This window comes from Pogona vitticeps, chromosome 1 (assembly GCF_051106095.1).
Source record: "Pogona vitticeps strain Pit_001003342236 chromosome 1, PviZW2.1, whole genome shotgun sequence".
Lineage (NCBI taxonomy): Eukaryota > Metazoa > Chordata > Lepidosauria > Squamata > Agamidae > Pogona > Pogona vitticeps.
This window is the reverse complement of record NC_135783.1, coordinates 73,467,623-73,481,140: the sequence shown is the minus strand read 5'-3', so window position 1 is coordinate 73,481,140 and position 13,518 is coordinate 73,467,623. Positions and strand designations below refer to the sequence as shown.

The 13,518-nt window shown below is 40.8% G+C and overlaps 1 protein-coding gene across 10 annotated transcripts in view; it reads left to right on the top strand.

The window, feature by feature from the left end:
- The window catches only part of ESR1 (estrogen receptor 1), a 291,481-nt gene that overhangs the window by 116,888 nt on the left and 161,075 nt on the right, over positions 1–13,518 (top strand). The gene's annotated exons all lie outside the window — the stretch shown is intronic.

The window sequence follows — 13,518 nt, the reverse complement described above, 5'->3', positions numbered from 1 at the left end:
CTGGTACAATGTTGGCAGAGATCCTATGAAGCATGAGACATAAAACAGGTTTAACCTGTGATCATGTTTGTAAGATCTTATATTAGTTTTATCGAATTAAAAGAGGGAGAGAGATGTGTTTCACGAGTAATGGAACTTTGGTCAAACATCATGTTTAATTAAATAATAAACTGAAGCTTCCTTCCATTTATTTATTTATTCCCAAGCAATTATGCAGAACCATCATCTAAATTGGAACCATCATATATGAGAAAGGGAGGTGTATGTGCCCACTTGCCGGAAGCTTCTCACCTGAACTTCCCCATCTTATGTACAGATAAAAAAAGAGGAAGAAAATGAATAAAATAAACCTCCATTGGTACCTCTGAAGAGTAGCAACTGCAAAATAACTGTATATACACAAACCTACACGGAACATGATTTCACAGAAATCATAGCAAAATATATATTTTCATTGCAAAAGGAATATTTTAAAAGTAACATTCTTGATTACGTTTGGCGATCTGTTCCAAATACAAATGCGGGCATAATTGTGTAGGGGAGAACGGGTGGATTGTACCAAGAAAAAAGGGGGCACTTCTCTAAATTGTATGCTGAACCTCGTACTTGGTCAGTAAGCCACCCAGCAGAACAGATTCATGGTTGAAATAAATTTGTGTTCATTCATACCTGGCTCCTTGTTCTTCATTCCTAGGAAACTTGGGTTATCTGCTGTAGTTTGCTGCTCCACTAGCAGCCCGGGAGATATATAGTCCTGCAATATTAAATTATGACTGATTTCCCATCAATTTTTTCAAACCTTAAAAATAAACTCTGGCAAAAAGCTCAATTTGGACATTATAAAAATTGGTATTAAAAACTACTGTATTATGTTCCTAGAAATTAGCATAGAAGCCAAAAGCCATTGAAGTACTGTTATCCTTCCTGTATTAATGCTCATTTTGTAATTCTATGACACATAAAACTGAACGCCAGCCCTTTCTTAAAGAATTTATCAAAATCTGGTAAAAAAAAAAAGATGCATGCTAAACATAGGAGAGAGAACAAGGCATATAAATTGGAAGAGGCTGGCACAAAAAGAATGTAATGGAATATAAACTGATCTGAAAGTATAAAGTGATTTTCCAAATACATTCCTATGATAAGGAATGCTATAGGATCAAAAGTTGGCTTACAAGGAGATGAGATACTTCTGAGAATTTAAAAAAAAAAGCATTACTGGGAAAATATATTTCACCCTAACTGGGAAATAATCAGGTTTGCGTACAGCAGAAGAATAGTGAAAACAGAAATAGCTGTTGAATAATTGCAATTAATTCATAGCTCTTTTCGTAACCCATGATGCCAGAAGAACCAAGGCTCAGGCTCTTGGTGCAGCATTGTTCTTGACAGCCTTAACGAATTAGTGCATGATTATCACTTGTCTTTTAGTACCTCTCACTCCATTCAACAGAATCATTTTGTAATAATAGGCGCATTGCTTTTCTTAAGCAAACATTCAGAGAAAATGTTTACAAGTGTATCTTCCATTAGGTGGTATATAGACCTACCATTCCAGCCTCTGTTCGTATTACGGTTTGAAGGCGCTTAAATAAGTAGTTGGGTTGTATTTATTCTACCTCAGTACATTTTGATGGCAGACCAGAGAAAATATTTCATATTCTATATTGTGATCGTTGTGTAGTAGAGTAGATTATTTTATTTTATTATTGTAGTTATTGTGTTCAAAAAATTGTCCTTGTTGCATAAAATGTGCATTTTGAGGCAGAAATGTATTTTGGCAGTTGCCACTTCAGATCGTTCTAGTAGCACAGCACCCTTCATATCTAAAAGCTTTATAGAAGCGCTTTGATGATTTAAAAATTAAAATATTTCTTTTAATTCTTAAGTATATCTTTATGAGAGAAATAACCTCAATTTTCATTAATTTGTCTGTATTTATCTTAACTGTAAGAACAATTTTCATCTGATGTTATATTAAAAGTGTGTTTAATCTTTAATTGTGGCACTATGCTTTTAACGACTGCATAGAGCAGTCTGAATTTCAGAAATAAGTTTAACTGAACTTACTGAGTTTTCTTTTACAGTAAACATGCACGGCACTACAGCACATATGTGTACAGATCAATATTTCTGTATACTTTACTGCTGGGTTTTCTTTTTATCCTAAATTTTCAACTACCTTGTATGAAATACAGTAATCATTTTTAAAAAAGTATTAATTTGTCATTAGAGAACTTTATAAGCTACGTTTTCTGTGAAACTTCATCTTTTGTATATTTTTTCATCATTATGACTTTTGTAGATTCATTTGCCCTTATTTTGGTAATATTTATATAGCAGAATCCTGTTTATGATTACGGAGAAGTAAATCCCTAAATATTCAGTGGGGCGCACTGTCAACCTTTTAGGACTTCAGCTTCACTAAATCGTATTTACTTCAGAAAAATTCTATCAGTTTCAATTAGATCTACTTCTAAATAATAACTCTTGGGATTGCAAAATTATTTGCCAAATGTGTGTATTCTCGTCGTGTTCTTCATACTGACAACAGCCCTGTGAGGAAGAATATGTATTGTTTCCCTGTGTTACATAGACAAAGTTGAGACCTCTGGAATGTGCTCATGAGTAAAAAGCTGGCCTTTCAACTCATTTGCCCTGGCCCTGCATGCCATCTATTGATTAACACAGTGGCCTGTGTAACGCTATGTATGTGTTACACAGAAGAGGATTTTCTGTACTTACTTCCAAGTAGAATCCAGCTCTAAGAATTTTTTACAATGAGTAAATCAGATTCAGAAATCTTAAAAGTGCTGCTTCTGTTGACAAAGACATTTTTCTTTTATTACTTTTGGGGTGCATGTGAAAAGTGAGGATCCAGTGTTTGTGAGGAGGCTGTTAGAAGATATTCCTGTTCTGGCTTACTATCTACGGCACTTCAAAATTTCTGGCTGGGAAAATCACAATTGCCTGAAGCATATCTAACGGCGTGCTGCTGCTCCACTGGAATTTCCATGTTCTCTTAGCAGCCATAAATTGCTTCTTTATGGCCATCATTATATCTTTGCCACGACGACTGGCAAGGATAATGTTAATAATCCCGATGTTGAATGGCAGGTGAATATTAAATTTATAATCTGTATTTCTATTTTTTTTTAAATATAGTTTTTAAAAAGTCCTATTGAGCTTGAATAGTGATGTACTTTCTACAAGTGTTTGGGGCTGTCCTTTCCTGCTTGTGCAGGGATTTTAATTTCAGTTAAAATTAAGAGAGAGAAATAAGTGACCAACTGTTTTTAAGTTCATTCAGGTAACTGACACATCCTTAAAGTGCTTGTTTTATTCATGGTTTTTCTTATTGATGTTATTGAGGCTTATTTTTAGTATAAAGACTGAACATTGGTATTATTCCCTCCCTTGGGGCACTGTGTTAATAAAATTAACAGCAGCTTGACAGGAGCAAAAACAGAGGGGAATGACAATCTCCTCTTAGCTGCTACCAATTATTGGCTTACCTGCACCCATCTGTATTTTTACTTTTATCCATGGAGCTGATGGGTTCCCGCTCTTCATGCTTCCATCATCCACTGCCCAGACATTCTATCTGTTCCTTGCCATTCCTGCTGGTATGTTTGCTATCCCTAGTATCTCTCCCTATCTTTTCCCTCTGCCCTTCTGTCTCTCTCCAAGCAACATACATATCATGGTGGAACCAGAGTTTACAAAGCTACTTGTTGGGTCTGTAATCCCCAGAATTCCTCACCCAACATAACTGGTTTTCTCCAGACACCCCACACACACTACTATGGAACCAAGATAGAAAATTCTTTGCTGCTGCAAAATATATGTATCTTTTTTTGTTTTTTGTTTTGTTGACTGTTGATTTTTACACAGTGCAGCCACAGGGCAGAAGCAGAAAATGTGTGGTTTTGTGATCGTTTCATAATTCCATTTTCGTCAAGTCAGTTTTGACGTATGGTGATGCCTCCAGAGAGTTTTTTGTTTTGTTTTTGTTTTTAACGGAGGATTCAGAAATGATTTACCAAGTCTCTTCTTCTTCTGGCATTCTGTGACCATGCAGCTTCCTTAAGGCTACTCGGGTGGCAGGACATAGAGCCCCAGGAGCTATATATGCTCTGGCTGCTCTCAGCTGATTGTACCCCCTTGGAGGCACAGGGGAGATTCTAACTTCCAGTCTCTTGTTTTGTAGCAAGGCATGCCTGTTACATACAGCACTGATGTTACCTGTCTGTCATGGGTTTGGAGGGAAAGTTCCATCCTATGGGGAGTGGAAGGCGGGACATCAGGAGGAGGGGCTGTACTGGATATATATGTGGAGCGTGTGTGGAGAGTTTAGGAGACGCTGGGATGTGAAGAAGCAGCAGCTGGGAAGAAGAAGCTGGTGTGGGAGTCTGTGTGTCAGACAGGGTACTACTGTGTGTCAGAGTACCAACCTGATAGGTTCAGGTGTCTGTTGGTTAGCCAGAACTGATAGGTTCAGGGTCTGTGCTTCAAGTTAAGGGTTCTGTGTGAACCAAACTGTGTGTATGTATGAGTGAAACTAAGACACGTTACTAAATCTTATTCACTTGATCCTTTAATTTTTCCCTGTGTGTTATTTAATAAACCTTGTTCTTTTATTTGTTAAAAATCCATCCCTGGTCTGTGTGACTTCTTATAGGGAATGGTTGGTGGCAGCTTAGTTAACGTGTGGCAGATCCCAGTAGGTCTGGGTTTGTCACATTGATTGGTGTCCAGCGTGTGGGATACGACTGGTCCAGTTGTCCAGCGGTCCAGCAAAGCCTTGGCAAGTGTGCCCAGAGCAAGGGGGGTCTAGTCAGGGACAATCTGAGAGCACGTAGGTAATCTTCTAGGTGTGCCTCACGGGGGGGTGCACTAGTAGAAGAACGTGTAACCTCAGATTGGGGGCTAGATTAGGGAGCTCTGAGGCAGCCTGTTTTGGCGGGAAAAAAGCTGAGGCAAAACTGTGAAATAGCAGTGAGCTAGCTTGTCTGCTGAGAGGCCCAGCAGAGGGGGGTAGACTCTAGCTCGCAACTGTTGCAAGTAGTGCTGAAGGACAGCAGCAATCTATAGGGAAAGCTGGTTCTGAGGCAAAAGAAAAAAAAAGTGGTCGTTTTATTTTGAGGCTTGACTTTTTAAAGCAGCCTGTTCTGGGGGGGGGGAATTATGCCCTTGACTCGAAGCCAAATGGCAGAAATGGGTGAAGTGAAAGACCCCCAGGTAGACCAAGGTTCTGAGGATGAATTTGGCTCAGTGCAGGGTGACAGCACGGGAGAACAAAACCCAGAACTCAGAAAAATACTCCTAGCCCAACAGCATGAACTGAGGGTGAGGGAAATGGAGGAAAGGGAAAGAGAGAAACAACGGCAATTTGAATTAGAGAGAGAGAGAGAGAGAATGGAGAGGGAGGAAAGATTGGAGAGAGAGAGAATGGCGTTTGAATTAAGAAAATTGGAACTGATGAACCAGAACAATAATAACAATAGGGATTCTGAGGGAGGCCAATTGTCTAAGGCTGACCTGAAGAAATTCCCTGTGTACCACAAGGGAGATTGTCCTGAGGTGTTCTTTTCCTTAGTGGAAAGAGCGTTTGTGGACTTCTCAGTGAGGGAAACTGAGAAGATGACCATCATGCGATCTTTAATCAGTGGTGGCCTGGCTGAGGTTTATTCAGAGATGCCACAGGAACTGATGAGAGATTTTGCAGAGTTTAAAAAACTGGTGTTTGCAAGACATGGGATAAATGCGGAACAGCTGAGGCAAAGATTCAGGTCCCTCACAAAGAAACCAGAGCAGACTTTTACCCAAGTGGGGGCTCAATTGGTGAGGCTGCTAGAGAAATGGCTATCTCAGGAGGGGACAGAGACCTTTCAGCAGCTCAAAGACTTGATAGCGCTGGAACAGTTCTATTCAGTCCTGCATGGGGAACTGAAATTCCAGGTGAGGGAAAGGAAACCGAAATCTGTGGCAGAAGCAGCCGAGATCGCAGATTTTATTTCCCAAATAAGAAAGCCCTTGGGTGAGGGGAAATCTGTAGGTAAACCCAAAGAAACCTACAGCAAGTACTCTCAGGGACCAGGGAAAAACCAGCAAGGGGGAGGGGCCCATGGTGCAGGGAAGCCCTCAGAAATGAAACCAAGACCTCAGATTTTGGAGGGAAAACCAAAACAAGATGAGAGAGAATCAAAATACACCAGAAAATGTTATTTCTGTCAGGGAAAGGGCCATCTAATCTCAGAGTGTGAGAAATTAAAGCAGCTAAAAGGAATTGTGCCTCAGGATTCGAGTGGGACCAAGCCAAAAGCTGTGTTCTGTGTCCAGAAAGAGCAAGGCTCATTGTCACTGAGGGAGCCTGTTGCCATGGCTACTCAATCTGGAACAGCTACATCTGCTGATCAGGCTGAGGAAAATGGTCCTCTTGTAGAGGTCAGGCGCTGCCTGCTGGTGAGAACAGATTCTCAATTGTTTGAGACAGCAGGGGTGGACGTAGGAATACTTGACCGTCAGTATCGGGGGCTGCGGGACACTTGTTCCCAGGTGACCCTGTGCCATCCAGATATTATTCCTAGGGAATATATAATCCCAAATGAGAGCATGAAGGTGGCAGGGATTGAGGGGCAGGTGATCTCTCTGCCAGTAGCGGAGGTACCTGTGAACTTTCAAGGCTGGAGGGGAGTTTGGCGGCTAGCGATTTCATCGACTCTGCCAGCAGCCGTGCTCGTGGGAAATGACCTGGCTGAACATGTGAAACGGGTGCTAGTGATTACACGTTCACAAGCCACCACGGGGACAGTTCAGGGGGGTAATGATGAGCCAGAGACGGAAGCAGAGGGGAGTTCAGAAGCTGTGGTGGAAACCTTAACCACAGACAGCAGATTTGGACAGGAGCAAAAGGCAGACGCCACTCTCCAAAAGTATTTTGAACAGGTGACTGACGCCCAGCTAACACCTGAAACCCCAGTGAGATTTCTGGAGAAAAAGGGGATTTTGTATAGAGAGACCCTGAGGAATATCTCAAAAGGGGGAGATGGGATCAGAAGTCAGCTAGTGGTGCCTGAAAAGTATCGCCCCATGATCTTACAAAGGGGGCACTCTGACATGTTTGCTGCGCACTTAGGGGTGAACAAAACACAGCAGAGAATCACACAGAATTTCTACTGGCCTGACATAGGAAAACAGATCAGGGAGTTCTGTAAACAATGTGATGGGTGTCAAAGGCAGGGGAATAGCCGCGATAGGACCAAAGCAAAGTTGTGCCCTTTGCCTGTGATTGACACTCCGTTCAAATGCATAGGGGTGGATATTGTGGGACCTTTGCCCAAGGCCACAAAGAGGGGGAACAGGTTCATTCTCACCATTGTGGACCATGCCACGAGGTACCCTGAAGCCATACCCTTGACTAACATTGAAACTAACACAGTGGCAGATGCCTTGGTGGGGTATATGTCCAGGATGGGATTTGCCTCAGAAATAATCACAGATTTGGGCGCATCGTTCACATCAAAGCTCATGAAACTCTTATGGCAAATCTGTGGAATTAAGCACAAGGAAACCACTGCCTATCAACCTGAAAGTAATGGGTTAACTGAGAAGTTCAATGGGACTCTAATGCGCATGATTAGGGCTTACTTGGCAGAGAATCCAGACAATTGGGACCAGAAGCTGCAATCCCTTCTGTTTGCTTATCGATCAGTGCCACAAGCCAGTACCGGGTTCAGTCCATTTGAACTTTTATTTGGGAGAAGGGTGAAAGGGCCCCTTGATTTGATCAAACAAAATTGGGAGCAGATCACCCAGGATGACCCACAAGACGTTGTGACATATATAGACTCCTTAAGGAAGGACCTAAAGAGAAACCTAGAGCTAGCAGCAGAGACCCTGCAAGCTCAAAAGGTCAGAAAGAAAGTTTGGGATGACCAGAAAGCCGGGGAGAGGCACTTTAACCCAGGGGAGGGAGTGCTTTGGCCTAGGCTCTGCAAAGAAAACAAACTGCAGCTGGGTAGCCCAGAAGTAAAGTGCTTGGGTCACATGGTAGGGGGAGGAGTGATAAAACCCCTGGAGGCCAAAATAGAAGCAGTTCGTGATTGGCCCAGACCCAACACCAAGAAAAAAGTCAAATCATTTCTTGGGTTGGTGGGCTACTACAGAAAGTTCATCCCGAGGTTTAGCGAGATTGCGGCTCCGCTGACCGATCTGACGAGGAAGAAGGCTGATGACCGCATCCCGTGGACCAGCGACTGTGAGGAGGCGTTCCAGAGGTTGAAGCAGGCGCTCATCAACTATCCTGTGCTGCGTGCTCCAGACTTCGACCGGGAGTTCATCATCTACACTGATGCGTCTAACAGCGGGGTAGGAGCAGTTCTGTGCCAGGAGGATGAGAATGGTGACCAGCATCCAGTGTCCTACCTGAGTAGGAAACTTCAAAAAGGTGAGAGACATTTGGCAACCGTGGAGAAGGAGTGTTTGGCCATAGTCTACGCGATCCAGAAGGCCAAGCCTTACATCTGGGGAAGACATTTTGTTCTGTGCACTGACCATTCCCCACTGCAATGGTTAAAGACAATGAAAACCCACAATAGCAAACTTATGAGGTGGGCTTTAAACCTGCAGGACTATGACTTTGAAGTGAAGGTGGTCAGAGGGTCAGTGAACTGTGTTGCTGACGCCTTGTCAAGAAGACCTGAAGATTGAAGACGGCGAAAGAACATGGACTATGTATATATATTGATGACAAAAAGTTAAATGTACCTGTTTTTTGAACTTGGTTTGTATGAATAAAGGTAAATTGATGTAATGTATATGGTAAAGGTTTAAATGCTTAATTGAAATGTTTAACTTAGAATGTAAGTATAAGTAAGTATGATATGGTATGTATAACTGTTGTTGTGTGTTTTATCCAGGTTGTTTTTTGGGAAAAAGCACCTTAGCTTTCCCCCTACAAAACAACTTATAAAGAGGGGAGGTGTTAGATACAGCACTGATGTTACCTGTCTGTCATGGGTTTGGAGGGAAAGTTCCATCCTATGGGGAGTGGAAGGCGGGACATCAGGAGGAGGGGCTGTACTGGATATATATGTGGAGCGTGTGTGGAGAGTTTAGGAGACGCTGGGATGTGAAGAAGCAGCAGCTGGGAAGAAGAAGCTGGTGTGGGAGTCTGTGTGTCAGACAGGGTACTACTGTGTGTCAGAGTACCAACCTGATAGGTTCAGGTGTCTGTTGGTTAGCCAGAACTGATAGGTTCAGGGTCTGTGCTTCAAGTTAAGGGTTCTGTGTGAACCAAACTGTGTGTATGTATGAGTGAAACTAAGACACGTTACTAAATCTTATTCACTTGATCCTTTAATTTTTCCCTGTGTGTTATTTAATAAACCTTGTTCTTTTATTTGTTAAAAATCCATCCCTGGTCTGTGTGACTTCTTATAGGGAATGGTTGGTGGCAGCTTAGTTAACGTGTGGCAGATCCCAGTAGGTCTGGGTTTGTCACAGGGGAGATTCTAACTTCCAGTCTCTTGTTTTGTAGCAAGGCATGCCATCTCTGATAAAACAGTATTCCAGAGACACACCGTTCAAGCTGTCACGTTTAGCAATACAACGTGAAAATAGAGCCTTTGGTTTCCTTCTGTTGAGCGTTCACCAAACTAAAGCAAACTTATTTGTGATTTGGGAGACAATAAAACAATGTTGCAAGATAACGTCCTTTACAGCAGTGGTCCCCAACCTTGGGCCTCCAGATGTTCTTGGACTACAACTCCCAGAAGCCTTCACCGCCACCTCTGCTGGCCAGGATTTCTGGGAGTTGAAGTCCAAGAACCTCTGGAGGCCCAAGGTTGGGGACCACTGCTTTACAGCTTAAGGCAACTCCATTTTGAATGCAAAGCTGTTTATCTCTCCATTCATAGTGGAAAGCTGTGCTGTGGCTGAGCGCAGTCCAGGAACAGCAGATAATTTTGTCCAGTTTTTTTAAAAAAAGAACTTTCCAAAACTGAATTTTTTTTTTTTTTACACAAATGTGGTGGAAAAAACTTGAGGTTTTAGATATTTTTTTAAAAAAATAAATAAAATTGGAGGAAGCAAAACTCAGATTTATCCATATAGACAAAGACTTTAAGTGCTTGGCTCTTGAAAATTGGGTTTGGAAACCTAACGTTTTGTTGACCGACTTAAACTTTTCATTTTTGTTTTCTGACAGGCTTCTCATTTTTAATAGCCACGTGTCAAGCAGGTACATCAAGGTTTTCTCCATAACGGAAATAGCCATAACTTTTTAATGCAGCCAGTGCACATCATTGAGAATATTGTTTCAGTTTGTTTTTGATGAGAACTTACTAAAATCCACACATTTCTTCATACATTCAGTGGAAAGAAGGTGAAATTTGCAAATATTGAATGTGGGCAGTAATGAAACTGATTGATTCCTTCATCTCTAGAATGCACACTTCTAAATATTATTTACAGCTAATTATATTGCTTTCATCTACAATACTGTATGTCTATATTTAACTGAGTGCTCTCATAGTAAATCCAGTGGATAAGAGTCTCTAGCCATTAAGAATTGATAGATTGAGAAGAATTCAATAGAACATTTCTATCTTTAGTCAGAATAAAAATTCTGCAGCCTTTTGGCATCAGTAATCTTGATCAGCATTTATTAAAATTCTCCTTGCCTTGTGCCAAAATCGTATTGATACTGTACTTGTTGCTTGCAGTTACTTAATCAGTCTACAAAAGTTTCAGCTCCCATTGTTGGGTCCTTGGCTGCAACTTGAAACATACTGGTTCGTGCAATTGATAACAAGCTCTCTGGCTTAAGCCGGCAATAAAGTATAGGGCATATTGTTGCTACTTAATTATGTGAGCATTGTCAGGGCCCAAATGAGTTATCTGTACAGTATGTTTCATTTTGTCAGCAGAGGGAGAAGTAGGCACATTGTGTACCCTTTGGTGGCTCTGCACAGGTTTAGCTATGGGTATATTAGGCTATTTGATCTCCTGTCTGCAGAAATAATGCTGAGATAATGTATAATAATTAGAGCCTCATGGTACAGTGATTAAACTGCAATACTACAATGAAGCACCTCAGTTTGATCATGGGCTCAGATATCCAGCTAGAAGCTAACTCATCTTTCAATCCTTCTGAGGTTGGTAAATTGCTCATCACATCGGGGGGCAGAATGTGTAGCCTTGTATAATTAAATAGCAAGTCACGCAGAGAGAGCTATAATCACTATGAGGTGGTATATAAGCAGATCACCTCCTGAGGTAATTGGTTCCAATATGCTGCTCTAACAGTTAAGACATTTTACCTGATATTCAGAGTCTGGCTACTTGTAGCTCGAACCCATTATTATTATTATTATTATTATTATTATTATTATTATTATTATTATTATTATTATTATTATTATTATTATTATTATTATTATTATTATTATTATTATTATTATTATTATTATTATTATAGTTTGGAAAGTTTACTTTTTCTGGACTACAGTGCTGAGAATCCTGAAGTCTGTATGGCTAATACTTGCTTACAGGTCTGCAGTTAACTAATGTCTCTCTTTAAAAGCAGTTTTTTTTTTTTTATGAAGACAGACCAACCAAAATTAAGCATTCTCAAGTTATCAGCTCATGTGTGGAGCTCCCCATCCCATTGAAACTTAACGACCTTAACATGAACTGGACCATAGCTTAGCTGTGTAAATTTCCAACAGTTAATATTTAAAATGTTTTCCATGACAGTGGAATTTAAAAGCACACTAGTTTTGAGATGCAAGGTAGGTTGATTTGTTTACCCTTGGGCAGGGTATATTTTTAATTAAATAAATAAATGAAATAAATACATAACGATTTCAGACTCTAAACTTACAATTTTCAAAGTCTAATTACATATTAAGTTGTTCATGACAATTTGTCCAGTACTGATATCTGTATTTCTCCCAATCCCATATGTTACCCTTCTGTCTTCTGCCTTTCACAATTCTGCAACCACAATCAACAGCCCTGTCTTAATAATAATAATAATAATAATAATAATAATAATAATAATAATAATAATAATAATAATAATAATAATAATAATAATAATAATAATAATAATAATAATAATAATAATAAAATGTGTCATCAAGTCAATTCTGACTCATGGCAGCACTTTTCAGGGTTTTCAAGGTAGATAAGATTCAGAAGTGGTTTACCATTCCCTTGTTCTGGGAGCATCCTAGGACTGTGCAGCTTGCCCAAGGCCACACAGGCAGGCTGTACTTGCAGGAGGCACAGTGGGGAATTTAACTCACAACCACTGGCTCTATAGCCATACCTAAACCACTGAGCTGCCCAGCCAGACCAATGGGGAATGTTCCATTCTGCCATGGGTACAGTGCCCAAACATGAAAGGTTTCGACAGGCCAATGAAAGTGTGTTAAATTCTCCTCTTCCTGGGCCTATGTGCATGCACTTGTTCCAAGGAAGGCAGAACAGATATTAATGTAAAACTGCATGCTTCCCATAAGCCAGCCTTCTGAACCTCTTTTCAGTTGTTACCTTATTCCTGAGATGTATGGCACAAGGGCCACAGTCCTATGCACATTTACTGGAACTATTTTCTTGACCTTGGTGGGACTCTTTACATATGCATAGGATCAGTCTGTAAGGCTGACATGCAGTGAACATTTATTTGGGAGTATGCCTTATTGAACATAGTGGCACATTTTTCGGAATAAGCATGCATAAGATTTCACTGAATGAGAAAAGGTGCATGCAAGTATCCCCAACCATTCATTTATCAACCCCTGTTCTTGTGAAATTAATCTTTCAACATCAGTCAGTCAAGCTGTCCGAAATACTGAAATCACATACAAACAGTTGATGAAAATCAGAAAATATAAAACAGAATTCCAACTCTGAGAGCAAATGTGGATGTGTTGGCAACCACATACAGTGATTGTTGTTGTTTAGTTGTTAAGTCATATCTGACTCATCATGACCCCATGGACCAGAGCATGACAAGCCTTCTGGAGTTGGATCAAATTTATGTTGATCGCTTCGATGACACTGTCCAACCATCTCATCCTCTGTCATCCCCTTCTCCTCTTGCCTTCAAACTTTCCTGACATCAGGGTATTTTCCAGGGAGTCTTCTCTTCTCATGAGATGGCCAAAGTATTGGAGCCTCAGCTTCAGGATCTGTCCTTCCAGTGAGCACTCAGGGTTGATTTCCTTCAAAATGGATAGGTTTGTTCTCTTTGCAGTCCAGGGAACTCTCAAGATTCTCCTCCAATACCACAATTCAAAAGCATCAGTTATTTGGTGGTCAGCCTTCTTTATCATCTAGCTCTCACTTCCATACATCACTACTGGAAAAACCATAGCTTTGACTATGTGGACCTTTGTTGGCAAGGTGATGTCTCTGCTTTTTAAGATGTTGTCTAGGTTTGACATTGTTTTCCTCCCAAGAAGCAGGCGTCTTTTAATTTTGTGGCTGCTGTCACCATCTGCAGTG